The sequence below is a fragment of the Lonchura striata genome, chromosome 3, assembly GCF_050655825.1.
Source record: "Lonchura striata isolate lonStrDom1 chromosome 3, ASM5065582v1, whole genome shotgun sequence".
NCBI classification, from domain to species: domain Eukaryota; kingdom Metazoa; phylum Chordata; class Aves; order Passeriformes; family Estrildidae; genus Lonchura; species Lonchura striata.
In genome coordinates this window covers 87,082,894-87,100,963 of record NC_140705.1, presented here as the reverse complement: position 1 = coordinate 87,100,963, position 18,070 = coordinate 87,082,894, and the positions used below count along the sequence as shown (strand labels likewise).

The window sequence follows — 18,070 nt, the reverse complement described above, 5'->3', positions numbered from 1 at the left end:
CTTTTATTCTTCTCCCCTTTTTATTCTCCCTTCACCTTTTCTCCCTCTATTTTTGTCTCTCCTTTCTTTCCTTCCTTTTCTTTCTTCTCGCTCCTTTTTTCTCCCTCCTTCCTCTCCATTTTCATTTTTCTCTCTCCTTTTTCTCCCTCTTTTCCTCCCTTCTTCCATTTTTTTCTCCTTCCTTTCATTTCTTCCCCTTCCTTTCTTCCCTTCCTTTTTTTCCCTTCTGTTTTCCCTCCCTCTTTCCTCCCCACTTTCATTTCTTCTCCGTCCTTTTTTCTACCTCCCTTTTCGTCCCTCCTTTCCTCCCTTCTAGTCTTTCTTCTCACTCTTTTTTCCCTCCCTCTTTCTTCCCCAATTTAATTTCTTCTCCCTATTTTTCCTCCTGCCCCACCTCCTTTTATTTCGTCTCGCTCCTTTTTCCTCCCCACTTTCATTTCTTCTCCCTATTTCCTCTCCCTCTTCCCTCCCCACATTTCTGCCCTCTTTTTTTTATTCTCATTTTCCATTCCCCTTCCTCATGATTTAAGTCATAAACGACCCCCCCCAAAAAAAAGAAAATAACCCCAAAATCCTCCGGCTGGGAGCTATTTCTTCCCTTTCCCTCCTCCCCTTGGCATTTTCCCCTTTCTCCACACAATCCCAACCTCGCAGCGACCGCATTCTGCTCCTGCCTGGTTAAGCAACCGTGAGCTGTGAATAAACAAAATCAGTAAACAAAAAAAAAAAAAAAAAAAAAAAAAAAAAAAAAAGGAGGACCGGAGGGGGGGGGTCGGGGAGGTGGGGGGGTGACGGGGGGTGGGGTGGTGGCCGGAGCTCCAAATTCCAGGAGGGTAAACTTTCCCCACCACGTCAGAGTTCAGCAAATTTACACAGATCTTATATTGCGGCCCCTTTCCTGGCGCCCCCCCCGCGCCGTTCGGAGCCGCGGCGCTGGAAGTGAATTTTATAAAGCTGATCGATATCTTGGTAAAATATTCATTTTTAAACGGGTGCCCGGCGAAATCTTTGCTTTGTGCTAAAGTCAACAGTGGCACAGTTGGAGTTCCAATAAATGCCGGGATGCTCCCAGCTCCCGCACAGCCGGGCCGGAGGCCGGGGCGCAGGTAGGGGACACCCGCCGCTCCTTCTCCTGCTTTTCCTGTCCTTCCCCTTCCTTCCCGCTTCCCGCTTTATTCCCAGCCCTTCTTCCTCAGCCTTCTCCCCCTCAGCTCGCCCCAGAGCCGCCGGGGCCGAGGGCAGCGCCGCGGAGGCCGCAGTGGGGGATGGATTCAGGGTGGATTCAGGGATACGCCAAGCCCGCGAGTTTTTTGGGATCCCGTCTCCCAATCTTGGAGCACAGGAGGAGTTTTGGGGTGTGGGAGACACCTCGAGGCTCCGATTCTGCCCGGTTTAGCCCCAAACCATGGGACAGGGACGGGACGTGAGGGTCCAGCTCCCTCCCTCTTCCCTCTCCTTCCCAAACTCCCGAGCTTCCCTGAAATTTGCTAGTTCCATTTTAATTTTAGCGGATTTTCTGCCTTTCCCCTATTTTTCCTCCTAGATTTTCGTTCCGGGAGAGGGTTTGTCCCCGGAAGCGCCGTTCGCGGTGACATTCCCGCGGCTCCTGCATTCCAACATCCTCGTGGGCCAAAAAATAAGGGATCCAAAGATTCCCGCGGATGTGTTTACTGGGAAAACCGGGAATTTCAGTGGCCCTTCTCCAGGTTCGGGGACGGAGGTGTGGGTCACAGCTCGGAGGGGGTGGCCGTGTCCCCATGTCCTTCTCCGTGTCTCCGTCCCCGTCCGTGTCCCCTCACCGCGACAGGTGACATCGCTAATGAGCTCTCGCTAATTAGCGCTGACAGCTCCAATTAGCGCTCCGTGCCCGCCCGTCCCCCCCGCGGGAGCAGCGCCCATCCCGCCGCTTTCCCGCTCCTGCCCTGCCGCTCCCGGCTGCTTTTCCCTCTTGTCTCGAGCATTCCCAGCTCCCCGCAATCACAGCCGGGATCGCTGTGTCCCTGCTCCGTTTTCCCGTCAATTCCCGTCAAATGCCGGGTTCGGGTTATTTTCTGGGATGCGGCTGGGGAATGCCGAGGGGGACCGGGCAGGGCCTGAGCTCCCAAATCAGTCCCGTTCCAACCTCTTCTCTTCTCTCCGTTATCCATAGTTTTCTTTCATTTTTCCATGACTTCTCCCTCCAGGAAAAGCGACTTTTCTCTTTTTTTTTTTTTTTCCCTTTTAATTATCCCGGCCCTTAATGACATTCAGGGACGGCTCCAAGGGCATCAAAGCACAAAGAGGACGGGGAAGCCCCGGTGGGATCCCAAATTCTCCCCCAACCCTTTCCCTCAGAGTAACGCTGGAAGAGCCGGCCCTGCCTTCCCTGCCCGCAGTATCCAGCGCATTTCTGGATAATCCTAAGGACAAAAAAAAAAAAAAGCCCCCAAAAACCAAAAAAAACTAGGACAACTCGGGGCTGAGGATGGGACTAATTATTAATGGGGCTAAAAAGAACTGAAACACCCAAGTAAGGCTTATCCCGTCTCCCGGGAAACTGATGGAGCCTTCTTTTCCGAGCTGTAATTCCTCTCAGGCTCAAGGCAATTCCCACTATTTCTCCCAGAAATTGTCCTAATCCTAGACTATTTTTGGAGAATCCGCTTCGGTTAATCCAAAAGCCCACAAAACCCAGGTAGGAAAGAGGCTGGAAAAGGGAAGGAGGGGGAGAAAAAGACTGGAAGTTTATTCCCAGTGCCCGGGAGTTGGAGAGGAAATATTAAAAGGTAAAGGGGAATCCGCCGGCTCCGGATTTCTGGGAACGTTAAACACGGGATTGTGGAGCCGCTGGATGCGGAAAGAGCAAAAGGAGCAGGCGGGGATTTTTTGGGTTTTAAAAAATTTTTTTTTTAATGTTGTTTCTATGTCGACCCTGTTGGAGCCGAGGAAAGGTGGGAGAGCTGGATTTGGGAGCTGTTTGGTTTCTTGGAATAAAAGAAAAATAATTAATTAATTAAATAAAAGGGAACAAAAAGCAATAAAAGGGAATAAAATAAAACAAAATACTACAAAAACGGAAAAGGAAAAAAAAAACAAAAAGAAAATGAAAAGAAAATAGGAAAAAGAAAAGAGAAAAAAATAGGGAAAAGAGACATAAGGAAAAGGAAAATAAGGGGGAAAGGATAAAAAAAAAGAGAGAAAAACAAAAGGAAAATTCAAAAAGGAAAAAAGTAGAAAAAGGAAAGGAAGCAAAAAAATATACACAGAAAAAAAAATGGGGTTTAAAGGAGAAAAAGTAGAAAAAAATATCTCCACAATTGGTTATTTTTCCCTGAAATATGCTGAAAGGAGCACTCCCGTCCCAGGGTGTCCAGAGGATGCGTAACACTGGGAAAATCCCAGAATCGGCTACAGATGGAGGGACAGGGGTTTTCTGCCCTCCGCAGGGATGGATCCCAGAGAGACAGGACGGAGAGACAGGGATGGATCCCGAAGGACAGGACAGGGAGAACGGGAAAAGCTGCCCCGAGCCCGGGACCGGGATTTCTTTGGGAAAAGACGGATGGAGGGATGCGGGAAGGGATGCAGGGATGGATGGAGGGATGGAAGCTCCTCCGGGCTGCTCTATTTGCAGGGACAGCTAGAAGTGGAATTTCAGGGAAAAGAAAGGAAAAATTTAGGGGGAATAAAAAGGAAAGAAAAAGTGTTTAAAATCCGGGAATGAGGTGGAGGCGGCTGCAGGGGGAGCAGATTGCTCCAGCTGGATTTTCCTTTCCTTTCCTTTCCTTTCCTTTCCTTTCCTTTCCTTTCCTTTCCTTTCCTTTCCTTTCCTTTCCTTTCCTTTCCTTTCCTTTCCTTTCCTTTCCTTTCCTTTCCTTTCCTTTCCTTTCCTTTCCTTTCCTTTCCTTTCCTTTCCTTTCCTTTCCTTTCCTTTCCTTTCCTTTCCTTTCCTTTCCTTTCCTTTCCTTTCCTTTCCTTTCCTTTCCTTTCCTTTCCTTTCCTTTCCTTTCCTTTCCTTTCCTTTCCTTTCCTTTCCTTTCCTTTCCTTTCCTTTTTCCTTACTCTTTCTTTCTTTCCCCTTTTCCTTTCTTTCACTTTCAATTTTTCCCCCTTCTGTTTTTTCCTCCCATTTCCTTCCATTAGTTTTCCCTTTCCCCTTTTTTTCATCCACCTTTTCTCTTTCTTTTTTCATCCACCTTTCCTCTTTCTTTTTTCCTTCCCCTTTTCCCTCTTTCCCTCCCTTTCTCCTTTTCACCCCATCCCTTTCCTCTTTTATTCTTTCCCCACTCTCCCCTTTTCTCACCCCATTCCAGCAGCTCCCCCTTCTCACATCCCACCTATTCCCACTCCACTCTCTCTGATTCCCCTGGACCACAGAAAATGTGGGAAAGGCAGGGATCATCTGGGATGATGCTGCGCTTTGGCTCCCACCAAGCTGGAATTCCTGACACTGCACTGATTTCTGCATCTGGATCCCAGGGAAGGCCGGGCAAGGAGCTTTTCCTTGGGAAGGAGCACTTTCCCGCAGGGTTTTCCTCCCACCAGCATTACAATGAATGCTCTTATCTCTGTTGGAAAACAGATGGAATGGAAAGGTGGGGATGTGATTCTTGCCCCGCTTCCCAAGGCAGCAATACTGAGAGATCTGGGAGCCCTTGGAATGCTTTGCTTATGCCTGCTCTGTACTCCCTGCTCCCATTCTCCCTACCCGCTCCTTTATTTATTCAGCTAATGGATATGGAGTCCGTGGCAGCAGGAGTTGGGATAAATCGGGATTCATCCATGTCCTCATCCTTCTTAAAGGCCAAGATTCCCATCTCCGATTGCCTCTTTGTGTCTGTCCTCGGCAGCGATACCTGGGTCACGCTCCAGTAATTCCCGACAGGAATGGAGACATGGCCTGGATATGGATCCTGGCTGGGATATGGATCCTGCTGGCCCTCATGGAAACAGCAGTAAAATCACAACAGCACCTCGGGAATGCTGAGTTTCCCAGGAATTTCAGGGATGCATGAGGGGGTTTCCTGAAGTTGAGCACAGGAAAGGCTTTGGAGAGGAGGAAAAATTCCGTCAGGAAAATCCCATAAAAGTGAGCGGGCATTAAACCCCTTCCAAGGCTTTCCTGAAATGCCCCACCTTGGAGCTCCGGGATCCACAATGGAAGGAAAACAGGGAAGGGATTAAAATTTGGATGCATAAATCCATTTTGGAATCATTCCTGGGAATGGGGCGGGGAACAAATCCAGCAGCTCTGGGTGGAAAAAGGAGACAGAAGGTGGGAATTGCTTCCAAAGGGGCTTTTCCAGGAGTCTCTGTCCCCTTGGGTCTGATCAGAGCCATCATTCCCAAACCCATAAAATCCCTGCAGATGTTGAGCTGATGGCAGACTTGTTTTTTTGGAAGCATCCAGAGGAAATCTCCAGTTTGGGAAGTCACTGTTTCATCCCTGCTTTTCCCTTTGTTTCCTCTGCTTCCACACCCTCTTCCCCATAAATTTCCAATGTGGATTTTTAGGGGGAAAAGGAAAAAGACTGGGAAGGGCCTTTTCCATAAGGAAAGGCAAAAAAATCACTGCGTGACCAGGAGAAATTCCTATGAGGAAAGATCCTCCAAGGAATAAATCCAGCAGGAAGCAGGTGCTGGAGCAGGGCTGCTTTTCCCGGCACAAGGATGTGAGAAGAAGGAAAACGAGGAGCAGGAGGAGGAGGAGAAGGAATTCATCACTTGGGATGACGAGAGCTGCTCAAATGGGATCGGGCTTTACGCAGGAATAAAAGCCCTGGAATGGGGTGGATCTCCTGAAGTGCCTCTTAACCTTTTCCCTATTCTGTTCCTAACGGGAAAACAAATCCCACCAGGAGTTCTCCTCACAAGGGAAGAAAAAAGGAGCATTATCCAGCTCTCCAAGGTGTTGGGATTCATGGAAAAGGAGATATGTGAGAAGGGAGAAATGGACAGGACAGGGGAGCTTGCTCCAAGCTCTGGATCATCCCATGGATAAGGCAGGAATTTCAGCTGGTTTTAAGGCAGAAATATTCTTCATCCAGCTGAAATTTGGGATATTTGGGATCAGGAATAGCTCCTGCTGGGATGAGGAGAGGGATAACCACCTGGATGTTCAAGAGGCTGATCCCATGGGATCATATGCAGGAATGAGCAAGGGGGCTGGAATAAGGAAAGGTTTGTGAATCAGTGGGGTTTGGGAAGGGTTTGGAATGCACCAACATTTGGAATGGGGTAGGATTTAGGATGTAGCAGGGTTTAGGGTGTCAGAGGGTTTGGGATACAGCGGATTAGAGAAGCAGCAGGATTTGGGATAGAGTGAGGTTTGGGATATGGCAGGGATTGGGATATGGCAGGGTTTGGGATAAGGCAGGATTTCGGATACTGCAGGTTTGAGATTCAGCATGGTGTGGGATTCAGCAAGATTTGAGATATGGCAGGATTTGGGATAAAGAAAGTCTTGAGAATCCAAACACTCTAGAATTCAGAGTCTCCAAATGTGCACTGTGGGACACAGGCCACTGTCCCAGGCTCTGCTCCCAGATCCAAAGGGGGCCAGGAGCCATATCCATACTCTGGCAGGGAGCTCAGGCAGACCCAGCATATTTTTCCCGGTTACTCATTAACTGCAGTTCCTTTGACAGGATCAATATTCCAAGCAAACACTTGAGCAGCCCCACTCTGCTTCCCTCTCCTCGGCAAAATAATTTATTCCCGAAAATGCAGCTGCCTGGAAAAGCGGCTCCGGGGAAAGGGGAGGGGGATTTATCGGTGGGATATGCAAAGCACATTTATTCTGGCTTTTATCTCTCCCATTCCATGTTGATCCCATCCATACAGATGAATTTGGGGCAGGTAGATAATGAAAAGTCAAGTGGAAAATTTACACAAAGGCGCTCCCGGCTCCTGATTTTCCAGAGGCATTGGAATTGCTTTATTCCTTCATTCCTTAAAGCAGGATTTTAAAGCTTTCAAACATTTTATGTCTAACGCAAATCCATTTAATTCCTACCTGGAATTTTTTCCAGCATCAATTTCCTCATTAATTACCAAGGATATTTGGATTAAACATGATCCCGCTCCTTCTCCCACTGATCCATCTCCGTCTCCTTCCTGGTGTGCCCAAAGTCCTACCGGAGCTTCCCTGCCACCAAAACCTCTGAACCCATTCCTTAATTCCCTGTAAGAGGCATTTCCTTGGGCCAGGCACTTAATGGAGGGCATAGGATGGGAGAGTACAGCTCGGAACAAAAAAAAATTCTGGAAAAAAACTGGGAGAACCGTTATTAATAAACATCTCCTGGCCATTTGGAGGCTGCTCCAGCTTAAAGCAATTAATTCAGGATCCGGACATAAACTCTCCAGCTCTTTGACAGCTTGGAGCTGGAATAAAAATGCCAGTTCTCCAGGGAAAAGCCAGGATAGCTGGCTCTTTTCCGGACTGTTTGCTCACAGGCCCAGGGAGCAATCTTCCTGCGGAATGAAATGCAAGGACACAAACAATGTTCCAGGGAGAGAATGGGAGATGGGAATGAACAGTTTGAACTATTTGCTCAGCAGAAGGGCGTCCACAATGCCGGGCCCATGGATTTTCCATGGATCACCCAGCTACCCAATCCCTTTTGTTGTGGAGCCCCGGCCTCCGGCCAGATAAGGGCACAGCTGCAGCCCTTCCCTGATTCCCTGATTCCCTTATCCTGCTGATCCAGGAAAAGCTGCCTCCGCTGGCATTCCCGAGCCAAGATCCGGGCTCTGGTCCATGGCTTTTCCATGGATCCTGAACCCCTTTTGTTGTGGAGCCCCTTCCTCCAGCCAGGTAAAAGCACAGCCCTTCCCTGATTCCATGGATCCAGCAAAAGTTGCCTCTGCTGACATTTCCACACCCTTCAGTTGGTGTCGTTGGGAATGGCCAGGAAACCCTTTTGGGACAAGGAAAGGTTTTAGGGGCAGGAAAACCCTTTGGGGGCAAGGAAAACTCTTGGAGCAAGGGAAAAGAAAACACTCTTGGATAAGGGACAGAAAACACTCTTGGAAAAACCAAGAAAAACACTCTTGGAAACCTCTTGGGGCAAGGAAACATTTTAGGGAAAGGAAGTACTTTGGGCAATAAAAACCTCTTGGATAAAGGGAAAATCCTCTTAGATAAAGGAAAACCTGGTAGGGCAAGGAAGCCCTTTTGGGCAAGGAGTTCTGTCCTCATTCCAAGCAAGCTGCAGGAATGCCACATTCCAAGGGATATTTCCAGCCTGGGATGGAGATGCAGAGCTGCCAAATGCAGAAATCCATATTTATTTAGGGCACAATGAGCCTGGAATGGGAAAATCCTAAATAGTCCTTCCTAGGAGATCTATCTGGGATGATAGATGAGAAACACTGCGAATATCCCTGCTGGCTACCACAGCATGCAGGCCTTCGTTCCCTGAAAATCCAGGGAAATTTATCCCTCTTCTAGTCCAGCATCTCTCATCTTGCTGAGGGCAGGGAAATGCTGGAATTCTAAATGAAGTGGGAGCACGGCCAGCAGGGATGATCCATCCTTTGCCATTCCCACTTTTTGTCCTCTTGGTTCTGGGAGCTGGAAACAGCCCCAGGGCTGTTGGAAATAATCCTGAAAGTATTTTAGGATTGAAAAAAGAAAAGGTTGTGGATTCGGCAATCCCAGAGCTTTGTTGCTGTCCCAAAAATCCATGGAATCACTGGGATTATTTGTGTTTTTTTCCTGCTTCTCCCACGTTTTCCTGCAGGGTTGTCGGATTGGAAGGCCAGAGGTTCCTGTGGTTCCTGGGCTGCCCACAGCTCATCCCACATATCTCTGAAATTCCAGATCACTTGGATATTCCCTGATACTCTAATACTGCATCCCAAAATCCCTCAGGAAGAGGGCTGGGCTCCTCCAGCCTATGGATTACCATGGAATATCCCAAGCTGGAAGGGATGAGGCTCACCAAGCCTATCCCTATTCCCATTTTGAAGGCAGATCCATCTGGAATTCCTTTCCAGTGCTCCACCAGCTCCAGCCTCATCCCAAAAGCAGGATGGGTTAATTAATGAGACGTTAAAGAGGTGGAATGACACTTCCAGGAGCTCATTCCTGAGCCACTCTGCTGGAGACAAAGAGAAGGTGCCAGTGGTACTGGGTAATTTGTGTGGCATTCCTGGGGAATAAATTTAGGGAAGCAAATATCGTTATGCGGGATTTAAATTAAAGTTGACACTAATGTAAATACGGCCAAGCAACTCTGTGTTTAAAAACTGGGATGAGGTTCTCGCTTTTTAATCAGCTCCTCTTAACTCCACTGGCATTTCAAATCCAGCGGTTAAATTGGATACAAAGCCAGGAGAAGGAGCTGCTGGAGGGAGCGGCTCCTTCCTGCAGGATGCATGGTCTAAGGGGTGGGATCATGTAGGAAGAGGTGGCCAGGAAGCACCTGGAGATGATCCAACATTCCCATGTCCTGTGGAGATTCCCAGCCTTCTGATCCTGCTGCTCCGGATCCAATAGCACTTAGATCCTCTGGAACCCATTAGCATTTGGTTCTTCCCACCTGTGTCCAGCTCATCCCAACATCCGAACCCCAGAGCCAGAGAGAACATTCCTGGTCCTGCGGGGGTTCTCTCGGCTTCCCACCGCATTGCCTCCAGCCTGAATCATGGAATGATTCACGTTGGAAGTGACCCTAAAGCTCCTCTTTTTCCAATCGCCATCAAAGTTAAATCATGGAACTGGGGGAAAAAATCAGGGAATAAAAGCAGCAAAGCAGAGAGGAAGGAGCGTTCCCACCTCAGCTACTTCAAAGCTGGGTGATCCTGAGCTCTGGAATAACAATGGGAGCTCTGTAACCTGGCAGGACTCATTCCTGTTCCAGGAACAATGGCTTTGGCACTGGAATTCTGCTGCCTTCCTTTCCAAGGGAATAAAGTGCTCCTGGCAGTGGTGCCAGCACTGGTTCTCTGCCACGAGATAAGGCCTTGGAATGAGGGATCATTTCAGCACCATTCCAGAGCCATCCCAAAGTTTTCCAGGTTCAGCTTAACAGACCTGGGCCCCTCATCCCCTCTTTGCACTTCCAAAATCCATGGTTGATTTGGGAGTCAAATCCCACCTGAGGTGGGATAAAATCCAGCCCAAATCCATGTTTTCTTTGTGCTGAGAATGTTTATTTCCAACCCCAAAATAATTTTGGGAATGGTGGGAATAATAATAAAAATAACAAAAATATCAGTGGACTATCAACACTAATATTAATAAAAATATTTACAAATATAATAAATCCTTTCCTTGGAATTTTTGGACAGCTTGCATGGAATTCCTGGTATCTCAAATTTCTTGGACAACTGAGGCACAGGGTGTGCAGAGGCAATTCCTGTTGGAAACTGCCAGACACAAGAGGTGATGGGATTAGTTTTAGCCCAGGAAGGTCCCACCTAGAAGAGATGATTCCCACAAGGTATCTCCCACTCCTGGCCTCATACCAAGTTTCCAGAATTCCACCTGCTGCCCCAGCAGAGGATTTCATATTCCTAATCCCAAATTACAGTTTGGGATGTCAAGCAGAATCATACATCCCATTAATTACCCCCCTGGATAGCCCTGAGATTTTAGGAGTGTCCAATTCAGGGGAAAACACTGGGAAAACTCCCTCAAAAGTGCAGGTGAAAGCCTGGGGTGAGGTGATCCTGTTTTTCTGGGAAGGAAGGGGTGTCCCAGGAGCAAGATTTTCCTGGGAGCCATCCCCCAGCACAGCACAGGGGCTGTGTCCACAAACCCCCCCTTCCTGAGGAGTTAAGGAGCTTCCAGACACCCATTGTCTTGGAAAATCTGATGGAAAGCAGAGGGCTCCAGGGGCTGGGAGGGGAGGGGCCGCCCTGGCTGCCTGAAAATGGGGATGGATGGGGCTCTTAGATAGGTGAGACCTTTGGAGTGGGATAATGGATGGAGGGGAGCACCTGAGTGGCCCTGACATCACATTCTTTAGTGGCTCCTCTCCTCTGGGAGACGCTGGGAAGGGATTTGATGGAGGAGCAGGGAAAGGAGTTGACGGAGAGCAAGGAAGGGATTTGAAGTAGAGCAGAGAAGCTGATAGAGAGGTGGAGAAGTTGATGGGATCTATCCTGATTTTCTCCCCAGGCACATCTCTCACCTGATAGGAAAACAGGGGAGAGGTTGCTTGGGGATGTTGTTGGCTGAGCCAATTTTAATTCCACGGTTTTCCCGGTTTTTAGGGAGAATTAATCCTGCAGGCTGGATGGATCCCATGGCTAGAGGGGCAGCACCTGGGGAGGGTAAAAATCCCCTGATTTAGAGGCTGGAGCAAATTCCAAATTGCCCAAGTGGGCACTCTGCAGACCCCGTGGAAAATATCTGGAAGGGGAAACCCATGCGGAAACACTGCTGCTCTCCCAAATCCTTTCTGCTAGGAAAACCGGGAGCCCCATGGCATGGCAGCCCCCACTGGGTAGGGTGGATTTGGAAAATATTTTCTGTGTCCTGGAGCGCCTTTGGAATCCCTAGATCACCCCTGTGTGATCCGGAGATAAGGAAGAGGGTAGAAGTTGGCTGGAATTGGTTGGATGCACCACCCCAAATCCTGGCTGCTGTTTCCGGTGACCTGGGAATAGCTCCAGCCAGGTATGCTGGCAGTGTTTAACAACCCATCTGTCTTTCCCTGCTCCCACTCCCAGATCCCTTTGTTTGAGCCACGGGGTCCTCCAGTCTCATGGTTGTCCACTTATCTCCGGGATTAATCTCCCAGGAATCCCGGTATTAATGTTAAACCTGGTTGTACCATTCCCAATTTGCTGGATCCACATTGGTGGGATTCATCCCATCATCCCATCTCCAAAATCCTAACTACTTCCAGCTCATTTTCCCAAAGTTTTGTTTGGGGGTGGTATCCCACCGTTTGATGCTGCGTGCCCAGCACCATGTCCCCAGCACAATGGGGAAGCAGGAGCAGCATGGAATATTCCCAGTGGGAACAGGAAGGGTGAAGGGGCTGAGAGCAGTGCAGCCGAGACACAGGGAGGGAGCCGGGAGCAGGTGGATGTCGGGAAGGGAGGTCGGGCTCAGAATTGCTGGTGGAGAGCTGTGCACACAGCCCTTATCTCATCCGGCCGTGTTTGCCCAGCAGGAGAAGGGAGCTGGTTGATCCTGCAGGAAGGGAGCAAAGCCGGAGTCCCCAGCTCCCAGCTTTCCACAATGGAGGGGCTCTGAGCTGTTCCCTTGGTTTTTGAACAAAATCTTGGAGTCTCCTGGTGCTTAAACACCCTGGATGGACCTGCTTTCCATGACTCCAACCATATCCATGTCTTGGTCACATCCATGCCTCCAACAACATCCATGACTTGGTCACATCCCTAATCCAGCCACATCCGTGCCTTGGTCACATCCACACCTTGGTCACATCCATAAGCCAACCAGATCCATACTGTGGTCACATCCATGCCTTGGGCCCATTCATAATCCAACTACATCCATGCCTTGGTCACTTCCATGCCTTGGTTACTTCCATGCCTTTGTCCCAAGCATCACCTCCAGGTTGCACCAGCTCCGCATCCTCTGAGCCTCTGGATATCCCATCTGAAAGGGATCTTCCATGAATATGTTGGTGCTACACATCAGGATGATCCGTGACTTCCTTGGTTTCTTGGGAGCAAGTCCAGCCTGTCCTTGTGGGATCCAGTGGGATGATGGTGAGGAGACACAAGGAAAGTGGGAACGAGCTCTGGATCTGTGGAATTCAGGGACAGCTGCCACCAAAGTTTCTAGGATGAGAACAGGCAGGAGCTTTATTTGGGGAAAAAATCAGGTTCTGTGCCACTCACCCTCTGCTCCCTCCCAGTTGTACAGAGAACCTTGGGAATGCCCAGCTCCTGAGTAATAGTGCAAAATAATCCTGGAGCTGCCAGTGGCTCCTTCTAGCCTCTCCTCCATGGGGCAAGGGTGTTTTTTCCATCACATTAATGGAATGGAGATGCCTGGAATGTGCGGGATGGGATGTGCAGCCACATCCTGGCTATCCCAGCCCTCCAGAGAATCCCCTGGAATTCCATATTTCCCCACAGAAGACTCATTATCCCATTAACATCGGAGTGGCTCTGGGTCACCGCGAACACTAGGAAGGGGCTAATTGATCCCCTGCTGCCGAGGGGTTATCCTGTGGGTGCTTCCCAGGACATTCCCAGCAGGCTGGATATGATCCAAGGGGCATGTTGAAGATCCTCACCCCTCTTCCCTGGAATAACTGGCCTAGAATAACCCTGTATCTGTCTGATTCTAGCTCCAGGAATGAGCTTTTCCAGTCATCCCAGACGGAGCTGTTATAGGAGTGACCAGGCTTTTCCGTGGAAACCCATTTTCCGTGCCCACAGCCCTCTCCCTGGAGCATTCCCTTCCGTGGTCATCCATCCAGGGAGTCCTGACTGTCCCGTCAGTGCAGAACTTGGAGAGAGCCCCTCGGAAAAAACAGAATTTCCACCCCACAGCTGGAAAAGCAGCCCCTTCCCTTTCCCTGCCTAATTCCGGGCGGAAACCCAGCCTAGGCTGGCAAGGGACAGAGGCTTCCCTGTTTGGATTCGGGATGGGGATTTCTGCGGCTGAAAGTGGCTTTGTGATTTTTCCAGGAACGTTTCCTCCCTGGCTCCGGTGTGGGATGCACACCACAAACGGGCTGTGGAGGGGAAGGAGCAGGGAAAATATTTAAACAAGGATTTGGGAATGAGTTTGGATTGTTCACTCCAAGAGCAGTTTCTGAGGCCGGTGTTAAAATGTGCTTTTCCCTCGGAGCCTCCAGAGTTTTTTAAGGACCAGAATTGGAGTTTTGCGTCTGGAAAAGGCCATAATTAATCATTTGTGTTCCCAGTGTGGGTGTGCTTCCAGCAGGTCCTGTTTATTTATCCCATTTATCCCATTTATCTTCTCCCTGCTGGATCAAAGAGTCTTTTAGCACCCTGGAGTTTTCCTCCCAGGAAGCTGATCCCATGTTCATTTATCCATAATCCCAGGCAGCCCTGTTCCTGCTTCCAGCACACTCCAGCTTCAGGTTCAGTGTGTTGAATTCATTGATATCCCCCAGGGCAGAGACACATCCAGCTCCCAGCTAGAGCCTGTGGAAAGCAAAGAAAAATCTTCCTTCTGGGAAATATAATTGGAAAGCTGAACCCTTTACTTGGAAGGAGGGTGCAGCCAGGTGGAAATTGGGATATTTTGTCAGGAAACAAATGATAATGTAAGAGGGAACAGCCTCAGGGGAAATTCAGTTGGATAGCAGGAATTTTTTTATGGAAAGGCTTGGAGTGGGACACTGGTGGAGTCCCCATCCCTCAAAGTGTCCAAGAAACAGCTGGAACAGTCACTCAGTGCTCAGATCAGGTGGGAAATGGACAAAGGTTGGATTTGATGATCTCCAAGGTCTTTTCCAGCTGGAATATTCCCATAATTCCATAAGGACTGAGTGAAGCAAGGGCTTCACACCCCATTCGCTGGAGGCTTTGGGGATAAATCCAGAGGCTCCTTCCCACCTCCTGAGGCCTCTTCCCACCTCTACAGTGCTGGAATTTGGCAGAAAGGAGGCAAGATCCTGCTTCCCACCTTCCTGGTGGCCAATCCCAGAGAGCCCCAACCTCCAAAGGGATCTGGCCTCCTTTCCCAGCTGGAATCCTGAGGGAGTAGGGGTCTTGCTCTGAGGTGGGAAGGAGTAGCAGTGGGCTTTGGAATTTGGGCTCTGCTTCCCATATCCTGGCTCCCCAACCCCTGTATTTCCCTGGCTGCTTGTCCAAGGTTTCAAGGAGCCAGTAATCCTGAGGGATTGGAGCTGGAGGTGCACGAGCTTCGGCTCCCAGAGCATTCCAGCCATGACGTGAGCACGGAGGCATTTCCTAGGCCTGGAGAGCTCTTGGAAGTCTGGTCTGGGGGTGGATCCATGTTCTCCAAGGTCTGGAATCCTGCCTCTCTGGCTCTGGAGTGGTTTAAGTGGAATTTTTGGTCGGAGTTGCAAAAGAGCGGAGCCTCCCTGTGTGTTCCAACAGGTGAGGGGATCAAACCTCTGCATGGTCTTGGAGCTCCAATGTTTCACTGGATTTTAGGAAATCTGCTTTGGATTTGCTCCCAATTCAGGGCCTGATCCTTGAACCCAGGATATTCCAGCCTGAGGTTCCTGGGGGGATGCTGCAGCTCCAGGGATTGCTTGGAACTTATCCAGGCACATCCCAGTTGAGCAGGGAGCCGGTGGGGGAGAATTTCAGGTTTCCTGGCTCCTTCAGTGACCTTGGGAGCTTTATCTCCATGAGTCACCCGGGCAAATCCTGGACATTGAAGGGAGTTTCTACTTGGATCTGAAAAATTGGGAGCCAGCCCCACATTCCTTTGTGGTTTTGGGGTGTGCCAGGATCAGGAGGGATCCAGGGGCAGAACTGCCTGGGCAAAAGTGGCCTCAAAACTCTTCCCAGAGGCTGCAACCCCTGGATAATTTTCCAAGAGTTCTCTCCCAGGCATTCCAGAGGGAGCAGTGTCAATCCATGGACCCACAGAGTTTTCCCCTGCAGCTTCCAGAGGCAGCAACAGGGTGGCCAAAAAATTGAGGAATTATTTAATTTGTCCTTAAATTTGGGACTTAGGATTTCCACGTGCACTGGGAGTTGGGATGGAAATTATCCAGCTGGAAATATGGGAAAAATCCAGCTGGATTTCCATCCCTGGGTGCTATAAGTGGGGGATCCAGCTGGATTTCTATCTCTGGATGCCATAAATGTGGGAACAGAGCCTTGGGAAGTCTCTGGCACAGCTGCACCTCCATCCCTGTCCTGGCAGCTCTGTGGAGGAGCTGTCAGGATTTGATGGAGTCAAGGAAAAGTTCAGGAACCTTGGAGTTTGACTGTGCCTCAGAGCTCCAGGAGCACAAATCACATTCCCAACAGTTTTATGGGAATCCTCCTGTCCTTTGGGGGTGCTTCTGCTCCAAAATGATTTTATGGGAGAATTCCAAGGAAGTGGAGAGGTGTTCAGTGCCCAGGGAGAGCTTTCCCTCTCCGTGCCCTCCTTCTCATAGCCTCTGGAAAAACAGGGCCTTCCTTTAGAGTGGATTCTGCTCCAAGCTGGTGGAAAACTAATTTTATTGGAGAATTCCAAGGAAACTGAGCCATTATTGGTGCCCAGGGAGAGCCTCTCCCCTTTCCTTCTCCCTCTTCCCACAACCCTCGGAAAAACAGGGCCTTCATTAAGGAGGATTTTGCTCCAAAATGATTTTAAGGGAGAATTCCAATGATGTGGAGCCATTTTGGAGATTTACCTCCCTGTGCCCTTGGAACAACCGGGCCCTGGGAAAAGCAGTGGGAGACGGAAATTTGGGAAGGGATGATGAAGCAGGAGAGGAGTGGGAGCAGCTGCATTCCTGTCCCAGTGCCCCCCAGGACCTAAGAATCCAAAAGCTCGGGGGGGATAGCCCAAAGGATTTTTATCCCAAAAGAAGAATGAGATCAGAGCAGAGGGTTGGATGCACTGCAGAAAAACTTCTGGACGGGCACAGGGGTGCATAGGACACCCCAGGAAGCGAATCCCAAGGGAAAGGGCAGCTCCAGGCAGGCTGCTCCTCAGTACCTGGCTCCAGGCGCCGCTGGCAAATCTGGGATATCAAAGGCCTGTCAGCCTCAGGAACAGGACAAAGGCCGGCGCATTAATGATTAACTCCGCTAAAAGCTGCGGCTTTTTCATTCCCAAGGCGCCGGGAAGCTCCAGGCCCATGTGACAATCCCGGGCATTTTGTGGCAGATTGGGAAAAGCTCGTGAGCAAACACAGGTGCTCCGGAGTCAGGGACAACCACAAACAGCCGCAGCTATTCCAGCCGAAATTAACTCCTATGTTTGCCTCCCGTTTTTCCTGCCGGGAGATTTTCCCTGCTTTTTTTTTAATTTTTTTTCTTTTATTTTCTTTTATTTATTTTTTTTTAAGGCTTTCAGTGGCCAGCGAGAGAGAAGAAAAGGAGTAGGAAAAAGGGAAAACTCCCCCAAAGGCTTTCACGTGGAAAAAGATGAGGGAAGTTATTAAACAGGGAAATAAACGCACTCCTGTTTTTTTTTTTAAGAGAGTTTATTGGGAAATCCCAAGCAAACGCACGTGGGATGTTGTGGGATAACTCTGGAGCAGCGGGAGGGGAGGAAAAAGGAGAATTTGAGGATGTCTCCCCCCCGAATCCGGGTGTGACCTCGCTGTGGCTCAGCCCGAAGGTCCCTCTAGTGGCTTTCTTTGCTTCCATAAGGAATTGCCGGGTTTTTATTCCCCGTTCCAATATCTATTCCGGCTCCCAACCACCGTAGCGACCAAACAGCAGAAAATTGGGAACGAATCCCAGAAAGGAACTTTGAGATGGGAGAAGGGGCGCAAAAATCCAGGGAGCAGCCTTGGGAATGAACAGCAGAGCTGGGATGGAGAATGGGAAATTCTGCCTCTTCTCCCGGCTGGAAGGAGGAGGGGAGCATCCCGCTTTTCTAAGGGAGGGATTTGCAGCCTTGCAGCGCCGGGTGATCCAGGCTGGAATAATTCTGTGGATTCCGCTGCAGGAACGGCTTGGGTCCCGCAGATTTATCCCTGTGGAGAAAATGTGGATTTGCCCCTCAAAAATCGGGATAACTCCCCCAAAGGGAGGAGGAGTCCAGTCTGCACCGTCCAAGGGTTTTTTTTGTATGGGGCTAGTCTTTGGTGCAAAGAGGATGTGGTTTTGGGATAAGGTATGGAGGGATGGGATAAAGGGAATGACTTCTCACTGCCAAGGATAGATGGGACATTGGGAATTAATTCCTTGCTGTGAGGGTGGGGAGGCCCTGGCACAGTTTTCCCAGAAAAGCTGTGGCTGCCCCATCCCTGGAAATATTCAAATCCAGGTTGGATAGGGCTTGTAACAGCCTGGGATAGCTGAAGGGGAATGATCCACGAGCTTTCTGCATCCCAATCCATGATCCATTGCCTCGATGACTTCAGCACAAAGTGGATTTAAGGAAAAATCACTCTGATCCAGCTGCTGGATCATCTGGAAAATCCAGGAAAAACAACCAACCTGTCCTGGTGAATGGAGCAAGAGGAGAGTTGGGACAGAG

At 49.5% G+C, this 18,070-nt stretch overlaps 2 long non-coding RNA genes across 2 annotated transcripts; one reads left to right on the top strand and one right to left on the bottom strand.

Annotated features, from left to right (window-relative positions):
* Nucleotides 1-793: 793 nt before the first annotated feature.
* Nucleotides 794-5,179, top strand: LOC110474306 (uncharacterized). The gene is made up of 2 exons (XR_014953887.1): nucleotides 794-1,106; nucleotides 1,544-5,179. It is a non-coding gene; the product is annotated as an uncharacterized LOC110474306 (long non-coding RNA).
* On the bottom strand, nucleotides 2,201-17,814 carry LOC146767985 (uncharacterized). Its single transcript, XR_014953888.1, has 2 exons — nucleotides 16,577-17,814; nucleotides 2,201-14,088 (listed from the first exon to the last, which is right to left on the bottom strand). It is a non-coding gene; the product is annotated as an uncharacterized LOC146767985 (long non-coding RNA).
* Between the last annotated feature and the right edge of the window lie 256 nt (nucleotides 17,815-18,070).